Source organism: Lepidochelys kempii, chromosome 12 (assembly GCF_965140265.1).
Source record: "Lepidochelys kempii isolate rLepKem1 chromosome 12, rLepKem1.hap2, whole genome shotgun sequence".
NCBI lineage: Eukaryota > Metazoa > Chordata > Testudines > Cheloniidae > Lepidochelys > Lepidochelys kempii.
Window position 1 is genome coordinate 39,740,511 of NC_133267.1, and position 24,866 is coordinate 39,765,376.

The 24,866-nt window shown below is 40.0% G+C and overlaps 1 protein-coding gene across 7 annotated transcripts in view; it reads right to left on the reverse strand.

Annotated features, from left to right (window-relative positions):
• The window catches only part of ANKRD11 (ankyrin repeat domain containing 11), a 232,060-nt gene that overhangs the window by 180,004 nt on the left and 27,190 nt on the right, over nucleotides 1-24,866 (reverse strand). For 4 of the 7 annotated variants that reach the window (XR_012154550.1, XM_073308240.1, XM_073308235.1 and 1 more), the window contains exon 2: nucleotides 16,544-16,622. The exons of 1 other annotated variant lie outside the window; for it this stretch is intronic. The gene's annotated coding sequence lies outside the window, so the exon portion shown is untranslated. Of the gene's footprint in view, nucleotides 1-16,543; nucleotides 16,623-17,230; nucleotides 17,426-22,138; nucleotides 22,263-24,866 lie in introns of those variants that run through there. 2 more of the 7 variants (XM_073308236.1, XM_073308237.1) reach the window with 2 other exon arrangements.

Genomic DNA, 24,866 nt, shown 5'->3' on the forward strand with positions numbered 1-24,866 from the left:
TGCCTTTAGGATTAGTAAAAGTTTCCAAACACTGGCCCTGTACCAATGATCAAAGAGATATTTTCAGGCCCTGTATTTCCCAAGCTCAAAGACTAAATATGGAAGGGGACCTTCCATCAAGTCTGATTTCTAGAGTTTAGCAATCTGAATTTTCCTACTATCCCCAATCTAATTGCATTCTGAATATTTCTATAATGTCATTTTTCTTCCTATTAAGTTAACCTCAGTTTAATACTCTCTATTTGTGGTTGAATTCCCAAGATTTTGCTATAATCTAAACAGTTCCGAATCTAAACTGCCCCTGATAGTCAGACTACATTAGCTTAATTTTACCATCAAGCAGCAGCTAATTATTTCATAGACAAGTATTAGAGAATGTACAAAGCCATCAGTGTTTGTAAAGCTTTTTGTTTATGTAATTTGCCCATTACATTTTGTTAATGTGCCCAGAGACCTTTAGGCATGTGGTGTTGAGAAACAGTTATGTTTCAGCCAAGGCACGTATAATGCACAGTACCTTATAAACATGTCGTTGGAATTCTAATTTGCAATTATGCACAACTTTTTGCTCTAGTTATCAGTGATAAAATCTGACTAATCCTCTTGCTCTTCATCTCCTAAGCTTGCACAGGAGCGTCTTGGGGCTTGGTGTTGCTTGCAAGTACGAAAAATAGTGAAAAAGATTAAGAAGCTATTAAGACTGTTGTGGATTAACTGTCTCCTCCCATGTTCTCATCCAGGCAGACCCATCCATCCATCTCATCCAGGCAATCCCACAAAAAAGTGAAGCCTTCTCCGTTGGAACATGTCCCATATTTCTTCTGGAATATGCCCCAAAACAATACAAGTCTGAAAGCAAAGTTATACCTCACCTTTATTCAAGTTACAGTGTAAAACCCTTCAAAGCACAAAACACACTGATGCAGTGGTATATTTAAAAAGATATATTTATATTAAAACTTTCCTACTTTTAACAATGAGGTTTCTGGGGAAGATAAATTAATTTACAGATGTTTAATTTTCCTCATCCACTGAGGTGTTGCAGGGGTTACTACAGCAGAGTCAACATCTTAATACTTAAATATTAAAACAAAATTAACATTCATTTGCAACTAATTTTGAAGAGGGTTTTAAAAAATTAACCAAGAAACTGAGGAGAGGAAGATTCAGCCATGCAGTAGAATCTGAAGCATCCCACTGAATGTAGGGATTTCCTCTATGCTGGGTAGCCAAACTTACAGACCCTCCAAGCCACACATGACAATCTTCAGAAGTTTGAGAGCCTGCCTGGGATTGGCGCTTTAGCCCTACTCTTACTGAAGCCCCGAGCCCTCACAAGTAGGCCCTGTGGGGCTGAAACCCCAAGACCCCCTGTCCCTGCCCTACCACCCTGCTGCAAGGCAGAGGTCACAAGCTTCACCTCCCCCACAACCACCCAAGTCTAGTAGGTGGAGAATTGAGGGGGGGGAGGAGGGAAGGGGGTATTCTGGAGGGCTCCGAGAGCTGCACTTTAACTCTAAAAGCCACATGCGGCTCACGAGCCACAGTTTGGCCACCCCTGCTCTGTGCTTTGCACTGCTAGCAGAGTCATTCTGACAGGAAGAGTTCTTTTTAATTTAGCATAAAGATGCCATTAAAAAACTGAAAAACAAAAACCAGGAAGGCAGAAAAGTTAGCTCCTTTTTATTGCTATGATCGACCAGTCGCAGGTTCCAAACAGTGATAGCAGCACCATGAACAGTGACACAACCAAGCCCAGCTCACATACTCAGCAATGGGGGAAGCTCACTCTAAACATTTTTTTAAACTCCTTTTGTTTACAAGGAAGTAATTTCTGCTGTAGTATTTTTGTGATTTTATTTTGTTCCTCAGAAGCCATTTATCTAGCAATAGGCATTTGACTCCGTATATTTGCTTTTCATACAGCATTCAATCTCACACAGTAAGTAACATAGGGAGATTTTAGCTATAGAGGTTACAAAATCTTAACAAATAATAGATCTGACCTTTGGCCTAAGGTTAATTGCTCAAACTAATTGGAGAGAGAGGGAATCAACTGGACTTCTACATTATACCCATCATTTAATGCCAATAAATTTTAAATTGGATAAAACAAACATCTGCATTAAATGCTTTTCAGTAGCCTAAGCATTAGTGAACATTTTCTTTCAGAAGTTTCTTTCCTGTATTATGACAGGTTTCAGAGTAGCAGCCGGGTTAGTCTGTATTCACAAAGAGAACAGGAGGACTTGTGGCACCTCAGAGACTAACAAATTTATTTGAGCATAAGCTTTTGTGAGCTACATCTCACTTCATCGGAACTGTAGCTCACGAAAGCTTATGCTCAAATAAATTTGTTAGTCTCTAAGGTGCCACAAGTCCTCCTTTTCTTTTTCCTGTATTGTGACTAAAATATAAATTTCTATTACAACACTTAACTTGAAGTAAGAAAATGCTGAAGGCATGCCCGTGAAAAACAAATACAGGATACGGGCAAGACTGCAAGAATGAGGTAAAAAAAAGACTAGCTAACACAGAAGAATTTTCTTCTGACTACAACATAGACTTGTTTTTTGTTTCTTGCAAGACTCCAGTAATAAGGCTAACTCTGCCGGAAAATAACCAGAACTATTCAATAATTACCTGTGAACCATCTTATTGTTATAGCCAGAACAGCTGAAAATTCAGATAAACACTGGAATCTGAGAAAGCAAACACAGTCACACCTACAACTATGTGCCTACTGACAAACTGATCATCAACTCCAATAACCACATATTTCAAAAGCTTGCCCTCCATGCTAATTCTCACTCAAAATTAAACTGAATATAACTCAGACATTACCCACACAAAAGTAGTCTCTCTCGTCATTTGGTTGCAGGCACTCACCAGCACCCTGAATTTTACTAGCTTTCAAGAAAATTAGAGGTAAACGAAATGTTAGATATCCAGGAAATTCAGAAATAAGGTTAAACTTACAAGTTTAAACATTTGAAAGAATGGAAATTCACATATAGCGGCTCCACACAATCTTAACTGTGCCCCAGAGAGATGTGTTATTTCTAGATCAATTACTTCTCTTAAAAGTCCACAGGTCTGGAAATCTTAAATCTGAAGACTTTCCACATGTACAAGCTGCAAATAATGCAATGAAATGCACACAAAAGAGTACTGGTTCCTTGTCTCCACTGTTTTGTTTATACTTACACACATCCACTAAGCAGCATACCTCACTCTAGGCTTTCTTAAATACACAACCATGACATAATCCCGTAATGCCCTTTTAACCATTAATCAACATATTAACAGAAATAACCCAATAGCAAAAAGACACTGAAGATCAAGTTCCCAGAGCCTTCCCATTCCCTCACAGCTAGGAAAAACAGCTGCTTTCCCCCCACTCCCATTACAGGAGCGAGGCTCCAGCTCTGGCACCCGCCCCTACTGATCACAGCTGGGGCAGTATGGGAGGGGGGCAGAAGCAGTCCATAAACTGATCCCAGGGCATGTAGGGTTTTAACACCTTAAGATCTACCAAGCATTTGTTAGGTAGCCAGTACAGATAAAAAACCAGTTGCATGATGTGCTCTCAGCAAGATAATGCAGATCTGATCACAGCTGCTACCAGGTCTTAGAATAGCTAGCAATCCAGCCAGACAGTGAGACTGAACATTTGCACCACTAATGGACAGTGAAGCAGCACAAAGCAGGCAATATTTTCTTTGCCCTCTGCCGGGATTAACTCCAAGAGAGAGAGAGTTAGGTATCAGTATGAAGGCACCACATCCCCATCCACCTCCAGAGCCCAGACATGGCTAAATCCTCTCCTCCACATTAATCTCTGCTGGGAAAGCAGCATGGACTGAAGTGTCAGCAGATATCATCCTGCTCTAAATCACCTTTCTATCAAGCATACACAGCACCCATCTCCCAGTTCTCAGTGATCAGCTGAATGAAGAGCAGTAGGCTAAAGCTGAACACAGGTAATGCTTCTTGGAGACACGGCTCACAAGATAATATCCCCCGCTATTGAGTTTGCCCTCAGACTGTTAAATAGGATTGCAGCGTGAGTGTCCTGTTGGAATCCTGGATGCCCAAATTAGCCATGACATAAAAAAAACCACAGACCTATGAATGGCCAGAATATTGCATCCTGTCAGGAACAGACCTATCACAGTGATCCACACATCCAAGTTTAATTGCTTCAAATCATATCTTGAAAAGAAGCCACAACACTGAAAAGCGCCAGTTGGTACACAAAATACCTCTCTCTCCAGCAACACAAGCTACTTTGACCTTTGCCCTGGTAAGTCACACTCTGCACAGTCTCCCCAATGAATACAGAATCCAGGTAAAGTCCTCTATTATGACAATCAATGCCTTCTACGGAACTGGCCCTGGTTACCTGAGATCCCCTCCAATGACAATTACTTCCCCACTAAAAGCAATAAAACAGTCTGCCTGGATTACAGATTCAATTCCACGCAGATGAAAATGATCATGGACTTCACTTTCAGAACTAAATGCAACACTCACTTCTGCGATGCAGCTTTCCTACAGAAAATTCCTCTCTGCCTCACACATGCACACCACCTTTACTTACTCTTACAAACCAAAAACCTGTTAACTAATCAAGCTACAAGTTACGTAAGAAGGAAGATCGTATTACGATTTTCCAACAGCACTTTGGAGGTTCTCAGATACTATGGTGAGGGAGCCATGTGAGTACCTAGACAAGAGGTGCTGAGTCCCCTGAGCACCTCATAAGAAGATCAAGTCCTTAAAAATCAGGAACAAGGAATGACTGCCTTCGGAATGCAATTGTCTAAATGAACCTCCCTCTTAACCATATAGGATAGCAAAGATAACCCAAGTGGACACAGCCACTCTAAGAGCCAAGCGTTTTAGGTTTTTCCATTCACTGATATGAGGAAGCAATTTATTAAAGATGGAAAAAACTAGGCTTGTTGGTGTCTAAGGGCCTGTCTACACTGGCAATTAACAGCGCTGCAACTTTCTCGCTCAAGGGTGTGAAGAAACACCCCCTGAACGCAGCAAGTTTCAGTGTTGTAAAGCGCCAGTGTAAACAGTGCCCCAGCGTTGGGAGCTAAACCCCTCGTTGAGGTGGGTTTTTAAGAGCGCTGGGAGAGTTCACGCTGCGCCGCAACCTCACAAGGTACGTTAAATGCGGCCGCAGCAGTGCTTTAGCATTGCCAGGGTAGACTAGCCCTAAGAAGCGTAATGAGAATCACAGGAATTGGGAGGATCCTGAAGAACCTACAGCTCAGAGGCAAGCAATAAGTCTCTAAAGCTCACTGAGGGGATCAGTCCACTCCCCTGCAGACCTCAGGCGGTTCGAAGGAAGGGTGGGAAACCTCTCCACACAAACCCTGCAGACTGCCCTAAATTTCATAGAAAGGAAGTCCTGCTTCTGTTGACTTTCGGTGGCATATAGCAGTGTGTGCAACATGCAATGGGGCTCCACTGGGGATAACTGGATCTTGAGTGGGGGAACAAGCAGAGAAGGGGTGAGTTGTGCAAGACACTCACGAAGAAAAGTCTCTCTGGTTCTTTCCACTTCCTAGCCTTATCCTTAGAGAGATGAGTTAAAATTAGTTCATCCATTCCCAAAACCCCAAAGCAACATTAGTAATTAAAAAGTTTACTAGTCAAATATTTTAATCAACTGGCTGTTCTTGTGGTGCTCAGCTAAGGGAAAGGAGTACTTGTGGCACCTTAGAGACTAAGGTGAGGGTGAGAAAACCTGGATTTGTGCTGGAAATGGCCCACCTGATGATCACTTTAGATAAGCTATTACCAGCAGGACAGTGGGGTGGGAGGAGGTATTGTTTCATATTCTCTGTGTATATATAAAGTCTGCTGCAGTTTCCACGGTATGCATCCGATGAAGTGATCTGTAGCTCACGAAAGCTCATGCTCAAATAAATTGGTTAGTCTCTAAAGTGCCACAAGTCCTCCTTTTCTTTTTGCGAATACAGACTAACACGGCTGTTACTCTGAAACCTGTCATCAGCTAAGGGAGTTAAGTAAATAAGACTACCCCTGGTTCTTTCTACAGAGTTGCAAAAATGTTAAGACTTTTTGAATTCTTGAACAGAATTTTAGGGCGTCAATTCAAGAGCCCTATGTTTAGACGTCTTAAGGCATTTGACTTGGTACCGCACAACATTTTGATTAAAAAGCTAGAACTATATGAAGTTAACATGGCACACGTTAAATGGATTAAAACTGGTTAACTGAAAGGTCTCAAAAACATTGTAAAACAGGTTTCAGAGTAACAGCCGTGTTAGTCTGTATTCGCAAAAAGAAAAGGAGTACTTGTGGCACCTTAGAGACTAACCAATTTATTTGAGCATAAGCTTTCGTGAGCTACAGCTCACTTCATCTGTAGCTCACGAAAGCTTATGCTCAAATTGGTTAGTCTCTAAGGTGCCACAAGTACTCCTTTTCTTATTGTAAAACAGGGACTCATCACTGAGTGGGTGTATTTCCAGAGGGGTCCTGCAGGGATCAGTTTGTAGCCTTATGCTATTTAACATTTTTATCAATTACCTGGAAGAAAACCACCACCACAGAAAAAGCTTGCATATGACAAAAATTAAGGGAATTGTAAATAATGCAGAGAACAGCTCACTGATTTACAGCAATCTGGATTGTTTGGTAAAGTGGGTGCAAGCAAACAATATGCTTTTTAATACTGTTTGAAGTAAACATACACATGTAAAAATAAAGAATGTAGGCCACACTTATAAGACGGGGGACTATCTGGGGAAGCAGCGACTCTGAAAAAGACTTGGGGATTGTGATGGATAATAAACTGAACATTAGCTCCCCATGTGATGCTGGGACCAAAAGAACTCATGCAATCCTGGGATACATAAACAGCGGCATCTCCAGTAGGAGTAGAGAAGTTATTTTACCTCTATATTTGGCATTGGTGTGACAGCTGCTGGAGTATTGTGTCTAGTTTGGGTGCCTATAATACAGGAACTATGTTGATAAATTGTAGAGGGGTTCAGAGAATAGACACAAAAATGATTAAAGGATTGAAAACATGCCTTATAGTAACAGACTCAGAGCGCTCAATCTATTTAGCTTAACAAAGAAAAGGTTAAGGGGTGACTTAATTATAGTATAAGTACCTACACGGGGAACAAATATTTAACAATGGGCTCTTCAGTCTAGCAGAGAAAGATCTACCTTGATCCAAGGACTGGAAGTTGAAACTAGGTAAATTCAGACTGGAAATAAGGCATACATTTTTAACAGTCAGAGTAGTAAATTGTACCAATGATAAATTAAGGGTTGTATTCTCCATGGACAAATCTAAAATGAAGATGGGATGTTTTTCTACACAATAGGCTCTAGAAATTATTCTGGGAAAGTTCTCTGGCCTATGTTATGCAGGAGGTCAGACTGAATCATCACAATGGTCCCTTCTGGCCTTAGCATTTATGAGCTATAAACAAGGATAGCAGGCCCCAAATACATGTTAATCCATTTGCAAACTTTATGATATGCTTTGTATAATTTATTCATTTTCCCCTGACCAAAAGCCCCCCACCAAAAGAGCTGAATCTTTTATTTAAAATAAAAATAGCATCCACCATTTATAAGTGAATTTACAACAGACGAATATGTGCAGATGGTAGAAGTGAAAATGGTTACAGAGCTAATTTCAGTTTCATTTTGTATTAAAATAGTTGGACACTTGAATTTATCTTAAGCAGAGGACAGGTAGGGTTCCTGTAAAATTTACACTTTGGGTTTGCCTCCACCTCATAGTATTCAAGCACTTGAGTGTCAGTGTTAAATTCTAATTATTGGAAAAGAATGTCAATATTTGTGAGAACTCAATAAAATAACAGGTTCCCTATAATGACTCTTCTGCACCTTCCTCAAATCTGAAAAACAAAAAGGAGGAACGCCTTCTTCCACACTGTCCTCTATACTAGTAGTGACCTTCCTCTAACTCCAGTGAATCTAGTTCCCCCATCTTTGCCATTCAAATCCCTTCTGACAACCCAGTTCTTCTACTAGGCCCACAAACACTCATTTGCATCAGTAAACTGACCTCTCAAGTCCCTTCTTATTTAAGAGGGAATGAAAGATAGGAGGAGAAAATGAGCTAAAACATCCTAAGCCACCACCTCCTCTAAGTCTTCAGTTTGGGATTCAGTTCAGTCTGGATTTGGGCTGGAAATGGCCCAACTTGATCATCATTCACTTTGTAAGGAGAGTGATCATTTTAGATAAGCTATTGCCAGCAGGAGAGTGGGGTGGGGGGAGGTATTTTTTCATGCTTTGTGTGTATTAAAGATCTTCTACACTTTCCATAGTATGCATCCGAGGAAGTGAGCTGTAGCTCATGAAAGCTTATGCTCAAATAAATTGGTTAGTCTCTAAGGTGCCACAAGTACTCCTTTTCTTTTTAAGTCTTCAGTGTGTCTGGTTTTACCTGTGTGCCTTCCAGTCTGCAAGCTCCGCAGAGCAGGGACAGACTGTGTAACTTGTATGGCATCAAGTGCATCACTTGAACCTAACGATAACATGACATGTATCTTGTGAAAACATGCAGCCTAAGCCATAGTGTGTGTAATTCTCCCATCCCACACCCAGACGTCATCCTACATGGAATCTAGAGCGTAAATACCTCCAGGCAGAGATTACAACTTTATTCTCTCAGGCGCCACACACTCACTCTTTGAATGCTATACAAATGTTAACAGGTAAATAAAATGATTAATACCAGATACCAACTGCTGACATTTTCAGTGACTAGGTTCTGAGTGTAAAAATCTGTTCCATTTCTAAACACCACAAAGAGCCCGAAAGCACTTTTACTTTCGGAAAAGGTACCACCCAAGAAAAGAGTTGTGTAACAATGAAAGTTGCAACTGGTCAGTACACTCTATTTCAGTTATAAAATCCTTATGTGAGATGAATCATAAGCATGTGTCACTAAGGCCTAGATACAGTACAGGAATTTCCCTGATGAAAAATAGACCACATTTGTTACTGATGATAGGAAGAACGTTCCAGTACACTCTGCCATCTTTGCCTACTTGCTTGCATCATTGGCTTTGTTCTCAAAAGCAACCATGATTCATGAATCTAGAGGGTGTAAACTGATTAAAACTTACAAATGCCTAACTGCTGTCTTGGAAGGAGATTTTGGCAGTTTAAGTGTTCTAACCCCTTTAGGAAAGTAAAAACAATTCAGACACTGAGTATAAGAAATAAAAGCATTGTTCCTATTATAAACAATTATTGCAATGTTTTCTGGCCAGCTCTAGAACAGAAACATGGTAGGAAGATGGCATTTGGCATGGCAACAGTCTTCTCTACCAGGTAGAAATTGAGTTTGACTTATCCAAGTTACAGCCTGAGCAATACCATTTAACCAGAAGTTTCTTGTTAAACCCAGGAACTGCACAGTTAGGGAAGAGCCATGCTGTGCACTTGTCCATGGCAGACACAGCTTTGTGGTGAAAGTTTAGTGAGAGTGAGCAGGGAGGCTCTGCAGGCTCTAACACGGAGGGTGTGCAATAAAGGAGCTCCCCTTCCGGCAGAGCTCCCAAGGCGCATTCCACAGAGGGCATTCAGGTGGTGTCTGTCAAAGACATGACATAGAAAAGAAATTTAATTTCAAAAATTCCATTTCATTAAAATGTTATGCATTGTACAAGTAGCAGCTTAAGCACTCAAATCAGGAAATGCCAGAAGTTGAGGCTAGATGTGTAATCTGGAGAAGGGAGCTTTAAACCATTACAAAGACAGATTCCCAACTCTCTCAAAGGATGAACAAACTTGTTTCCAGCCCTAGGAGGGCCTGAGGTATTGACTTTAATTATATTTTTGTATTTAGAAAAAGTTTTGGATCTTTTGAGGTGCTGCATTCTTATTAGTTTTACATTTTCTGTCCTTCTGAACCCTAACGGAGTTGGATTCATGATAAATAAGGCAGCCTGACTTTACAAGTGGAGGAATACAATAAATCTGGATAAAATGGTAAATACAATATTTCTAAAATATTTTAAAATAATGTATCTTACAAAATACACATGGGCATGTTATGGCATAAAGGTTTTAAGGATACTCACTGGGAATGACGTGCATTACAGCCATTTCAAACTCATGCAGATAAACCCTTTATACAGCCCACACCATAATGCAGGAGTGGCCAAACTTACTGATCCTCCAAGCCACACACGATAATCATCAGAAGTTCAAGAGCTGATGCACACCTGCCAGGGCTTGGGGCCCCACTCCTGCTGAAGCCCCAAGCCCTAGCAGGCATGCCCTGTGGGGCTGAAACCTCAAGACCCCCCCGTCCCTGCCGGGCAGAAGCCCCTACCCCACCACCCTGCTGCAAAGCAGAGGTCACAAGCTCCCTCCCAACCCCTACCAAAGTCCGGTAGGTGGAGAATGGGGAGACATGGGCAGCTCAGAGATCCACACTTTAACTCTAAAGGAGCCACATGCAGCTCATGAGCCACAGGTTGGCTGCCCCTGCCATAATGTATTCACTCTGTATGTAATAAAAATGCTCTGCTAGATCTTATACTTTTCACCTGTTTACGATCTTATGTACAGGCTAAACCATGTACTGAGGATACGAGGGTAGTCTACATGGGACTTGAACCACTCCAGAGACAAACGTGAAAATTACGTAATATTTTAACACATTTTAAAATCTGAATTTTTTTATGCAAAAAGGATACTACCATTTTAGAACTACGGTGTGAGGAGTATAGCAGGAACATATTTTAACCAACCCACATGCCCAATAATTCTGCTTCTTTAATGTTATCTTGGACTAGTAATCCCACTTGCATGTGGTTTTCCAGCTCTCTCTCATCTTTAACATCTGCCTCAACATGAAGTACATACAAATACCCTCCCTCAGAATTGGAAACAATTTGTTCTGTATTTGTCAGCTACATGAAAAGAGCCTACACATTCATCTTGCCTACAACTGCCATGTTAAAAAGCAGAAAGTCATTCATTCAACAAGGTTTCTAAAATTGAGTGAGCCATCAGTGTATTAACTGCTTATTTTTGTTGACATTGGTATTTAGGATAACATATCACAAGTCTAGAGAACTGATCTATCTCCCTATTAATATCGATATGAAAATCTTAATGCAAATTGAAGATAGAGAAAACGTGTTAACAGTAAGCAAGGTTATTGATACAATTCAGAAAAACCAGGACATCCTCTATGACATCCTATAAGACCAGTCATATTGCATCAGGCCATGATCCAACTTGCCCAGTATCCTATCTCTGACAGTGGCCCATACCAGAATTTCAAGCAGAGCGTACAGAACTGGGCAGTTACCGAGTGACCCACCCCTGCCTTCCACCCCCAGCATCTGATAAAGATTTAAATTTGTCCTGAGTATGGGGTTGCATCCCTGACCATCTTGGCTACTAGCCGTTGGACCTTTTCTCCAAGCACTTATCTAGTTATTTTTTTAACCCAGTTATACTTTTGGCCTTCACAACATCTCATGGCAAGGCAACAAGTTCCATAAGTTAGTTGTGCACTGTGAGAAAAAGTACTTACTCTTGTTTGTATTAAACCTGATTCCTGTTAATTTCATTGGATGTCCCCTGGCTTTTGTATTGTGGGAAAGGGTAAACAACATCTCTATCCACTTTTCCCCATGATTTACAACTCCATAGACCTCTATCATAACCCCCCTTAGTCCGCTTTTTTCTAAACCGAACAGCCCTAATCTTTTTAGTCTCTCCTTGTATGGAAGCTGTTCTATACCCTTGATCATCTTTGTTGCCCTTCTCTGAACCTTTTCCATTTCCACTATGAGATGGGCAACCCAGACTGGACATAGTATTCAAGGTGTGGGCACACAATGGAATTACATCGTGGCATGATATTTTCTGTCCAGTTTTCTATCCCTTTTCTAATAGCTCCTAACATACTGTTAGCTTTCAACTGCTGCTGCAGTTTTCAGAAACTGTCCACTGTGAGTCCAAGATCTCTTCCTTGGGTGGCAACAGCAAATTTTAGAACCCATCATTGTGTGTGTGTCATTGGAATTATTTTTTCCAATATGCATTACTTTGAACTTAATGTTAATTTCATCTATCATTTTGTTGCCTAGTCACCCAGTTTTGTGAGATCACTAACTCCTTGCAGACTACTTTGGACTTAACTATTTTAAATAATTGTGTCATCTGCAAACTTTGCCACTTCATTGTTCACCTCCTTTTCCAGATCATTAATGGATATGTTGAATGCCATAAGTCCCAGTACAGATTTTTGGGGGACCCCACTGTTCACCTCTCTCCACTGTGAAAACTGACCTTTTATTCCTACTCTTTGTTTCCTATCTTTCAGCGAGTTACTGATCCATGAGAGGACTCTTCCCTCTTATTCCATGGCTGTTTAGTTTCCTTAAGAGCCTTTGGTGAGGGCCCTTTCCTGTCCAATTTTATATAAATCCAGTATATTATTTCAACAAAAAGCAGTAAATATTTAAATGTTAGTGTAATAAATTTAAAATGTTTTAAATAGAAAAAATTAGTGTTAAACGTATCACAAAATCAGGCCCCCATTTAGTTTAAACGATGCTGCCTTTATTGTAGCATTTCTTCGAGAAGACAATTTAATTCTGGAAGCATGTACTGAAATTGCCTTTCATTATGGGAGTCAGCTTTACAGTCAGGTTTCAGAGTGACAGCCGTGTTAGTCTGTATTCGCAAAAAGAAAAGGAGTACTTGTGGCACCTTAGAGACTAACCAATTTATCTGAGCATACGCTTTCGTGAGCTACAGCTCACTTCATCGGATGCATCCAATGAAGTGAGCTCTAGCTCACGAAAGCGTATGCTCAGATAAATTGGTTAGTCTCTAAGGTGCCACAAGTACTCCTTAGCTTTAAAATCGTATCCTTCTCAGGAGGTCAGAGTGAAGCGAGACTCAAGCTCTAAAAAGCAATTCTGTTTAGCACCACTACCTTATTCATCCTTTTAATCTTACACCTACATGTTCATTATGGACTCGATGAAATATTTGTGGCAAAACCACCATCAAAAGCCATTTCAATCTCTCTGCTGCTCTGAGAAAACCTTGACCCCTCTGCTTCTCTAATGAAGATGGTAGGGAAGTGAGAATTATACCAACTGTCAGTTCTTACACTAGAATTTTCTGCTACAGAAACATTCAAATCACTGAAACCTGGAGCATTAGGCTCAGTGTAATGCAGAATTTTCTTTCTGCAACAAAAACAGAATGCAGCTAACTTGTTAAAAACAAATATCTTCGAACAGCTTAGCAACAAAAAATACCTCCACCACACATTACCCTGGTATGACTGTCTTGCAAGATTACATACAATTGTATGTATGAAGCTAGATTCTTATATTCTCCTTTTAGTTCCCTCCCCTCTTTCCACTCATATAGACAGGAGTGGACTTTTTATTATTGTGAGACAGCTACAAGTCTTGTATTTTTTTCCAAGGTGGTAAGATTCATGGTCATTCTGGTATCCCATGGAAGAAAGTTCCATTATTGTCTGCTGGCTACCTCAGTCCCACACTCCCATTAATCTCACTCTGTTGATCGCTCCACTGTTTCCATAGAACAGAGATGCCATGGTAGAATGTTACTTCAAAGTGAGAAGCAATCAGATGAGTAGGATCACTGGGGTTCAAGACTCTGAATTTAATTCAGTGGGGAGCCTATGTAGTGTCCATTTTAGTCACCCATGCTGGTTAGCAGGGATACTGCTGTAAACTGTACAAGCTAGATTTTTTTTTTTTTTTTTGAGTGCCTACATGTTTATTCCCAGGTACAGTACCTTGTGCAAACTGATTATCAAAATCATGGACTGCAGAAGCCAAGCATTTACGGGATGGGGTGCAATATTCTTGCAGTATGTGGAAGGTAGCACAGCAGCTGTTCCTACTTGATTATCCATTACTAATGAGTCCAAGACCACCTCTAGACTGTGTATCACTGACAGCGGAGGGAGCAATGTCCTCCACTGAGGGTGAGTAAATGATACTGCTAGTTCATCAGGCTTCAGCCAGCTGTTCATCAGTCACTGATCTCGTTCAGACCGTGGGCTAATTTGGAGATGGTGTACATGTGCATAAAGGTGTGCAGCGGATATTCATGTGCTGAACTGCAACGATCACGTAGCCCTGACTTCATCACCAGTATTAAGCCCACTTGTCTACCTCTGCGGAGACTTTTTAAGAACTTGACATCTCAGCATCACCCAATCTCTTTTTTTTGGGTCATCTGCCAGGTTTTTTATTGGGCAGCAACCACTCCTGCGTGTACATCTGGACAGCACAGTGCACACTGTGGGTACTACCACAAACAATCGCCACTTTCCAATGTGATAAACAGTGAAATACTTTTAGCACTAGAAGTTAGAGCTATTGGAGTTTAAAATATTTGTTTCCTATATTTAATGTTGCAATTTTGTCATTTTCTCAGTAATATTCTCTCTCCATCCGGGTCATCTATAGTTGGACTCAATTATATAGTCAAAGAATACAAAAAAAACAGACCAAACAAAGTTTTACTTTCATTATCTCAAATTTAATGGAAAATTCCATATTTTGGGTTGAGAAGGAAACGTTTTTGACCGGTTTTTAAAGGGCAGTGGTTGTACTAAAGCAGTTCAGAAGTTTGGAATGACAGTAGCAGTCTTGGGGGAGAGAGATTTGTGGCCAGACTGCAGACAAGGTAGATAAAGGTGCAGGATAGATGCAATTTGCCATGAACCTTTGCGATGTCACATAGATAGTACCACATCTGGCAAGAACACACGCTGTATACAGATACATAAGCCTAGATGATCACTAACATTTTCTTGTAGGTTAAAGTTATTGAAATGCATGAGGAAAAAATTAAGTCCTATTTTAAAACATCAGGTTCAAAATACAAATATTGCAACTGGATACTGCTCGGTCCAAAATCTAAAGGAATGAAACAAATGATCCTTCATATCCAATTATTAAGCATATCTGGTTTGTTACTATACACGGTGTTTCACAGTGGATGTGGTGCAGTGCCACAAAAAAAACTCAGGTGAATACCAGTTAGAGAAATATTTACTTTGCATATCGCAAGAGGTCTCCTACTCTATCACATTTTAATTACTGTAATAAACTGTGGCAGGGGAGAGCTGCTGATGCTTGGCCTGTGTTCTGTTTCACTCTGAACAATTTTATTATTATTAATACTCACCAAGGGAAAGTGAAATAGCTTGTTTCAGTATGAATATCTTGGAATATTAATATGGACAGTCTAAGTACAACATGATTTATTTTCAAAATTTAGAATGGAAGAAAAACTCCACAAACTTGTGAAACAGACCATCTGATTCAGCGGATGCCCATTTCTACACTAAATTAGCCTTTTTTAAATAAAAGCCATTAGTATCACGACAACTAGATTACAACATAATTTACATTCAGCATAAACCAACTTTTAATCAAGCAGCTAAACTCCCAAGCACCAACACACTCTCTATGTTATTTATTAGAATCCTTCACCATAGTATTTGAGGACATATAGACAGGGAATTTAAATCCTGGACTGATACCTCACAACCTGCAGTGTTAAAAATGGCAGCTTTGCACCATGGAAAAGTGGAGAATCCCAGCTTTCAATTAGGATTCTGTTCTCTGAAACTGCCAAATCTGGAGAAAGATCAGTTATACTGTTTGTATTACTTTGCTTTTCACAGGACAGCAGCACAAACCATTCTCCCATAATCAATCTCAAATTAACCTAATCTAAATTCCCTTTTCTGCATTCCACTCTAAGTAATCCTACTAAGTTTATATATATAGAAAAAAAAATTGTGAATTCGTACCTCTAAGGATGTTATGAAAATGTAAGTCCCAAACACAGTTTGCATGAAAAGCAGTAATTTTCCAAAGCCTTCATTTATTAGCATTATGCAAACATAGAAAATATAGACGTCTACTCTCTGTTGGCTTCAACTACCCTAGCTATAACCAGCAGAAGGAACATTAGACAAGTTAAAATTTTAACTCAAAGTCTCTTATTTAAGAGCTTTAGGGGAATCCGAGGTAGAAAAAAGGCTCATAACATCCTGTGCAAGGATATTAAAAGTACCTTACGGACTCAGCAGCCAGGCACACTAACACGCTATGAACTTTGCTGAAATTAGACAAAAACTGACGCCAAACAGTTCACTAGAATAAAATTAACAGTCCTGCTTTCATTAAGGGTCAGGAAAACATTGCTACATTTGAACAGATTTTTTTTAAAATGGAAGGTGTTTTTTTAATATCCATGGACATTTGCTAGGATAAAATTCAGTGGGTCTCAGCTATTCCATCACAAAAGTTTAAAATGTTCATATTCAGCGTGAAAATATCAGAAAGGTGAAGTAGAAAAACACCATCTTCATCATACTAGTATTCGGCTTTGTTGGGCGGGGGGGTTTGCACAGAAACAACACAAAACAAAAGAAAGTGATTCAGAAAAAAGTAACTCAAATATTTACCGATTCCATAGCTGAAAGCTGTTGCTAGCGGAGCATGTATTAAATCCAATAGAGGTGTGTCCCAAAGCAGCTGTGTATCCTGAAAGAGAAGACTAAAATTAGTTCATGTAAATATTAAAACACATAGTTAACTTTTAACTTCACTTAAAAGCATACCAGGCATTCAAAGGAAATGTACTAAATAAATACACCCGATAAAAACAAGACATTATCTTTGGGTCTACCCCTATGACTTTCTGGTCTAACAGCCCTTTATCAGGACTGGAACAAGAAATGGTTTCATGGCAGGCTTGGCAGTACATCAGCAACTAATTTTTAAAAGACAGCTGAAAGCACGTTCAAGTCTCTCAACAAATTGTTCTTGGTTTTACAATCACACCTTCCTATTTTTTAAAACATTCTCTTTTCTGTTGCTGTGAGACCCCGAAGTAAATACCAAGGAAACTGACTCCACAAGGGGAAACATTAAATTGCATGCATGCTGTCAAATCCAGTAACCTGAAAAATACATTCTCTCTGACCTCTTTCAGATATAGTAATCTTAGGCGCTACCTGCTACAGTAGGGAAATTCAGACAGAAATGTGATTGTTTTTAAAGTTGGTGTCCTTTTAATTTGCCATTCTCAGAGTAGCAAGCTGCTGATTAGAAAGACCTGGCCTTTTATTCATTATTCTTGCTGCACTCACTTCTTTTTAAGGATCTTTTTCAAATGAAATTCTGAAATTGAAGCTTTGGGTGCTGGGCAGCGATTGCCAACAGTTTCCTGGACATCTGAGTACAAGGGGGAAGTACAATGATGGATCGGATGACAAAGTTAGTGAGAAAAAGGTTAGCACAAACTTTCCATTTAAGTAAAAAAATCAAAGTAGTGTTCAGTTACTAGTTTTTCACAATTCTTTCCTAACTGGAGAAAACTGATACATAATATCCATAATAAATTATCCAAATAGAGCAGACTACTGGATATTATGCTGGCATAGTCTTATTCATAACTGCAGAGAAACCTGCCACTTCTATGGGAAAGAAAAAAGATTGTTAGCTCTATAAGGGAAAATGCATACATAGCAATCATATGTATAGCTAAATAAACTAATCCCCCACAAACTATAATCCTAGCTGAGAGATGTTTCTATTACAGACTACCAGAAACATTTGGTTCAATGCAAAGACGTTAAAAAGAACTAAGCAGAAGCCATTGTGCAGGTTTCCTCAAGCAACTGACTTCATACCCTTGACATGTACATTTAACCTTCTGGAACAGTTCACAGGTCACTCAGAAGACTAGCTGACCTGAAATCAGCTTTAAAAGCTTCTTCAGATCAAAAAGAAAAGGAGTACTTGTGGCACCTTAGAGACTAACCAATTTATTTCTCTAAATAATTTATGTCTCTAAGGTGCCATAAGTACTCCTTTTTGCGAATACAGACTAACACAGCTGCTACTCAGAAACAATTCTTCAGATCAGGTGCTTGAAGACTTGGTGTCATTACACACCTTGAATATGCCATTTTCAGAAAAAAAAATTGGAATGTATAAGAGAATCTGAACCAAAGACTCACATTCTAATGATCTAGATAACAGGGGAAGAACAGGGACATCATGAACAGATTGTTCTATATGAGGAGAATCTCAGATGTTTTCAATAGTCAGAGAGGAAGAAACTATGCAACTCTTATCACAAGGGCTCTCCTTTTACTAACAAGCCAAAGCAGTCACCTTAGAACAGTGCTTTTCAACCTGTGGTCCTTGGAGCCCTGGGGGTCTGCAGACTATGTCTAAGATTTCCAAAGCAGTCCGCACCTCCATTCCAATTTTTTTTTTTTTTTTTTGAGTTTAGCAAATGAGAAAAGGTTGAAAACAACTGCCTTAGAAGATATTTACTGGAATCCTTTGAAGAAAACCTTCGATGAGACTGCACACAGTAACTGAAAAACTTCATTTCTAAGGCTCATCTCCCACTGCTTCTTCTAGTGAGGCTGTTCTGAAATGCACCAACAGCAAGGAAGAGTATGCCTTTCTAACCTATCATTTAAATTGCTCAATCAAATATGACCTTTTAAAGAAAAGGCATTTCTTACTTGTTGGAAACGTGTAGACTTTCGTTATTCTATGCCCTGTCTAGGAAGGACCAGATACATACATATGAGAACTCAAAATGATTGTTTGGGCACACTTAAATGACTTCTAAATCATGTATTTGCAGCTACGAAGACTTATGAATACCGTTCTGCTGAAACCCTGGGGGCTCTAGATACACAGTAAAACAAAATAAATATTATGGCCATGGAATCATTTACCAACCTTCTCCAAAACTTGAAATTTGTTTTGGTCAAGGTCCCTTAAACTCAGAACATGCCTAGAGAAAGGTGACTTAAGCACATTTTCCTATAAAAGTCATTTTGTTCATTTCACAAGAACAAATTTTTGGTCCCTTTTTAAAGTGATTACATCCCATACACAATGCTGAGAGTTATGTTAGGACTGCCACTAGTCTCTTCTATTGTTTCCAGCTCTAGAATATCCCCTCTAGTCTAAAACATGGCACAGAGGAGAATTATGCCTCACTGATTCACTTTAAGTTACTGTGAGCATTCAAACAGGTTTTTTAAATAATTTTTTGCAGACTATCGTCCCTTCACATAAATTGCTTTTATTGACTGATCCCACAAAGAATCCTCTTCATCTCCCAAATCTGGATTCTCTCAAATATACTTGTTCTGGGGACACAGTGACCATGACCTCTATTCTTGCTAAGTAGTAATACAGAGCTAGAGAAATCAGAAAGCACCCCATAATTGCAACTTCCCTCCACTAACAGGAAAAGCTTCTGCACTTTATCTAGACTCCAAAGCTGGAGATGGGATGACAAAGGACTTTAAAGAGTCCAGGCACAACTATAACTCCAACTCCTAAGTCTTATTGGGAGAAATGGGGAAAAAAACAAAGCACTAACTTCCTAACCTCCACAACACAAGAGAACCAGTTAAACACGCATATCTAGCATGTGATAATGGAACATTTAATATAAACTAGTGACTTAAGCAGGGGGTTCCAAGAAGTCCCAAAGGGCAGGTGACCTTTTCATTGTAAGCCCCTTAATAGGAAACAGTACGCACTGCAGCAGATCACCAACAGTACTGTGCGTGACCAAAGGCCACCAAGGAAAGGCTTAAAAAAAATATATATATATCACGATACCTCCCCACATCAGCTTCTAGGACAAACAGCACTATTCAGGCAGTGTCTATGACCCAATTCAGACTGTTCTAAGGGTATATGCATGCAATTCCATTGAGTTCAGTGGAGTGACATCCTGAGTTACTCTGACTCAGGATTTGGCCCTATTTTTGTAGACTCACTCACACCCCTCTGAAAGCACAGACTCTGCTATGGCCTGGTGTCGTTCAGCCTACACTGAAAGAATGACAGCCACTAACCACCATCTCTAATATGGAAACATTTGTGACTTCTTGTCCATTTTGATTCCAGCAAGATGTCCCTTCCGGACTCTAGGATTCCCACTTCTCATCTTTATCCTTCGCCACTTCATACCACAACCGTCCTTCTCCCAATCACCCCTGCTCCCCCCATATCCCTCTCTGCACAACAGACAATACTGCTTTTGCCATGCTAACCCCTTTACTAGAAACAGTCTGTGCAACTCCTTTCCCTGTCCTTCTGTGATGTGATTGACTGGGGGACCTGTCTATGTACAATTTATGAATGCCAGTTAGATTTTATTAACTCTGTATGTTTATTGTACTGTACTTTGCTGTAGTCTTACATCATACTGCTTGTGATAAGGAAAGGGAGGGGCACCTGGCTGCGTGCCTCGCCTCGGAATGAGATGGATAAGGACCATCAACAACTGAATGAACCTTGCCCTGGCAGAACAATGGGGTGGTTGCAGTGTGAGTAAAACCAGTTTATGTCTGAACTCCACGGGGGTAGTGACCAAGCCCAGATCTACACTACAGACCTATAACTACATAACTTCATCACTCAGGGTGAGAAAAATCCACACCCCGAGTGACGTAGTTATACCGATCTAAACCCCTGTGTAGACAGTGCTATGTCGACAGGAGAGCTTTTCCTGTCGACACAGCTCTCCTATCGACATAAGAGCATCTTCACTTAAGTGCTGCAGCTGTGACAATGCAGCATTTTAAGTGTAGCCCTGCCCCAAGTAACAAACCACCTGACAGGGAACCTGGATCACCTGACCGGGGGCTTGAGGCTGATCAGGAGGGTCACATGGCAAAGTGGACTGGAAATCTATAAAAGGACCAAGTCTGCTCAGAGCAGCTCTCTCAACCAGAACAAAAAGAAGTCTGTGCCGGAAGAGTAAAACCTGGAGAACCAGGAACCCACTGACCAAATCCCAAAGAATGCTCAGGAGCGGTGATGAAACTGGAATTGCATGCAGGCGTTTCTTATTTTGCATGGATCTGTATATGGTGTGCTGTCTAAAAGTAAAGAGTGATTGGTTAAAAAATCCCTATGCAAAATATTTTCTTCAACTATCATTTATCCCTGAGGGGTTAAACTCTAAACCAGAGTACGCATGAAAGATGGGCTCTAAGGAAGGTGTTCCTAAGCTACTGGGGAGTTTGGGGGCGGGGGGTTCTAGCAATGGTCTGGGGGCCTACAGCAGCTGCACCATAGGGTTCCACTTTCGAGAAGGGATGCCAGACAGTCTATGCCCAGGGAGTAGGAGCCCAAGGCCAAAGAGACAGTTCCTGGAACCTACTCAGGCCCTAGGGACCTTAAAGCACACAGACCCAATGTGTGGGTCCGAACACAGAAGCCTACTGAACGTTCAAGCAGGGGGATCTCAACCAGGGCTGTGACATCTACCGATGGGTTTTTCAATTATTGTAAACAGACAATTCCTGAACACATTACTTTTGAGAAGCTGAATGCAGGAACAGAAGCTGGTTTACTCTGGTGGAATTAAGAGATGGTGCCCTCTAAGGTACAGATTATTCAAAACCAGAGGCAATCACTTACTTGTTTTGTATCTAACCAAAGATTGGTAAGTGAAGGTTTCAAATACTGAAAGGTTTCAGAGTAACAGCTGTGTTAGTCTGTATTCGCAAAAAGAGAAGGAGGACTTGTGGCACCTTAGAGTCTAACCAATTTATTTGAGCATGAGCTTTCGTGAGCTACAGCTCACTTCATCGGATGCATACCGTGGATACTGCAACAGACTTCCACGGTATGCATCCGATGAAGTGAGCTGTAGCTCACGAAAGCTCATGCTCAAATAAATTGGTTAGTCTCTAAGGTGCCACAAGTACTCCTTTTCTTTTTTCAAATACTGAAGAAACTTGGAGATGCTCATTTGCCTTCCCCATTCCATTTTTTAAAAATTTCCATCAATTTCAGAGGATAACATTTCTACATAGCTTCCCCTCAACAAACCACCTTTCAAGCACTTAGGAACAAACCAATGTGAAGAAACCAAGACATTTCTCATCTATTAACACCTGGTTAATGTCTAAATATGTTTATATGCCACAGTTCCAAAACTGTGGTGGCCTGGACCATTTGCTGGTGTCCCAGAGCGCTGTTTGGTTGCATGGTTAACTCACATGCCATCTGCTTTTAGGTCTCTAAGCTCTTTACTGCAAATCAGCTGCAAACTAGGATGAACCAGCCTAGCTGCCTCTCCTAGGGGTCACTGCTACCAGTCAGAGTGGCGCTGACAGTCACCAGCTGGAAAGAAACATCGAAAGGTGAAAACAACAAAGAAACATGCAGGGAGGACCTGGCAACAAGGGAGGTATGTGAGGGTACAGAGAAAAAGAACACCGTGGAGCAAGTGAATGTTTTCAGGGAAGCAGGAGGAAGCAATGAACAGATGGAGAGCATGGAGACAGAGAGCAAAAGGAGACTGATTAGCGCCTTACAAAAAAGGCAGAACATAATTAAAGACATACAACTACATTCAAAAAATACTTTTTTTAATGTTCCTCTTCCATGTAAGCAATTCTTGTACCATCAGAGGGATGCTGTGCAATTGTGAATGGGCAGTGTGGCAGTATGGAAGATTATGAATGTCTTGCATTTATATGTCACCTTTTACCCTTAACTATGGTATGGTTAAATGTTCCCATTACAAGACTTACAATTGTTCTATGCTGAAGTTATCCACTTACAAAAAGTGAACAAATAAAGACAGCACAAAAATCAAAGCTGAACTTCAGCTATCCCATCATGGTGCTTCTTATAATCATTGCAGTAATTTCTCAATCAAATTGCTGCCAGAAGTCAAAACAAATCCTGTCCAATGAAACAAGGAAATGCAATTTTTGTAACAGATTTTTGTCTGACTTTCTCTTTCCCAGAAGATTTAATGCTAAAGTAACATGCTTAAGTTACCTATAACCCTATAATTGATAACATTTATATAATTAGTGTGCATGACTTGTATAGTGTTAACAGGATTCTAACTAAAATTGTTAGAAAAAAAATCCAGCTAATGATATTCTGAAGTAATTCAATAGTTTTCTATTTTCCAGCGATATGCAAAGAATTACTTCAGTGCAGGAGTGTCCAACGTAACAGCCAGATTTGGTCTACGAGTTCCATTTATGAAGTCCATGTGGCATTCAGACTGTGCAGAATCCAAATTTTCATTTTTTTAAAATTCCTGCACCTCATGGCGGTGAACTATTCAAATGAGATGCTTAGATGAATGGTGCAATCAACATGCACCTAGTTGAGTAAATTTTAGAGGCTACTGTTATAGAAGTCGACATAACATTTAATTTGTCGGGAGCTTTAAAATTCTTTTCCCTACCAACTTTTTCTCCTTCACTTTTATTTTACTGCAAATCTAATGCTTCAGGAGCTAAGATGACTAAATTCCCTTCTTTCTGTAAGTGTGCACTGCCGATTGTCAAGCAATAACATTACTGACCTGTACTTCCAAAGATTGCTGCTACAAAGCAGCAGGGAGACCGTCCTGCAACATGACATGAAAATGGTGGAATTTTAAAATTTCTCTACAATGAAATGGTGTTATAAATACAAGATAATTAAGTATTCAAGGAGGTGGGATTTTGGTTTGAAGCAGGTAAAGAGCCATTTGAGAGCTGTTATGATCCTTAATATCATACACATATTAAATAAGTGGGGAAACCTAGGTAAGCACTTAAATTATTTAAAAAATGAATAGTCCTAGCAATCCCTACTCTATAGCAGAAGAAAACTAGTACAACATGCATTGTCACCAGCCTTTACCCAATGATGGGTTCTGAATTCTCCCTGCTGCATTCACTGCACAAATATGTGCTAACCAGACGTAGTGCACTGCCTGGCTTTTTCTTGGATTTTTTCTCTGAAAAAGTCAGATTAGGCAAATTAGTAGTACTCTCAAGCTTCCTTTAAAAAAAAAGCATACCCCTTATATATTTCTTGGATCCAATGTAGACTCTTAGTGCTTTTCATCTTCAAAGCACTTGACAACCACAAAATGTGAATTTGGCAAAAAATAAACTTTTAGTACTTTTCCATATTGAAATTAAATACGGACTGTTTGAATCACTTAAGTCAGACAGTTAAGATCTGAAAGAGAGGTGGCTCACTGGTTCCAACAGCTAGTGAGATGGTGATGTGTTACAGACTGATGGCACTGTGTAAAAACTATAAAACAGAATGAGATTTTTTTACAACTACATCAGAGATACAGAACTTCAGTCACGACAAAGGGTGTCTGAGAAAAATGACCTTAGGAGCCAAAACTTGTAAGCACTTAAGAATTCTAAATCTGACAGACTCGTAACATGCACAATTTTTTTTCTGTAGCAGTGTGGGAGAACCAGATGCTTAAATCCTGCTTCAAAGAGACAAACAAGAGCTCACAACAACCCTACAACAAGCCAGAGCGACAGGACAGAAAAACAGGTTTCAGAGTAACAACCGTGTTATAGTCTGTATTCGCAAAAAGAAAAGGAGTACTTGTGGCACCTTAGAGACTAACCAATTTATCTGAGCATAAGCTTTCGTGAGCTACAGCTCACCAAATGCCACAAGTACTCCTTTTCTTTTTAGGACAGAAAGACAAATTGAGAGGAAGCCTTTCACCTTCAAACTAAGGACTTATAATGAATAGATTTTTAAAGTAAATACCAAGACCATGTCCCTCTAAACTGCTAATCAGCAAATAAAATCATTTTGATTCAGCAGACAGTAACTTCCATTTTGATGATGATACAAAAATAAGGTGGACACTAATGAAATAAACACTAGATTCAGCTGCTTGATTTACAGTTACACAGGCTTCTTCATTTAGAAGTCTCTTCTGGGAGAAGTGTA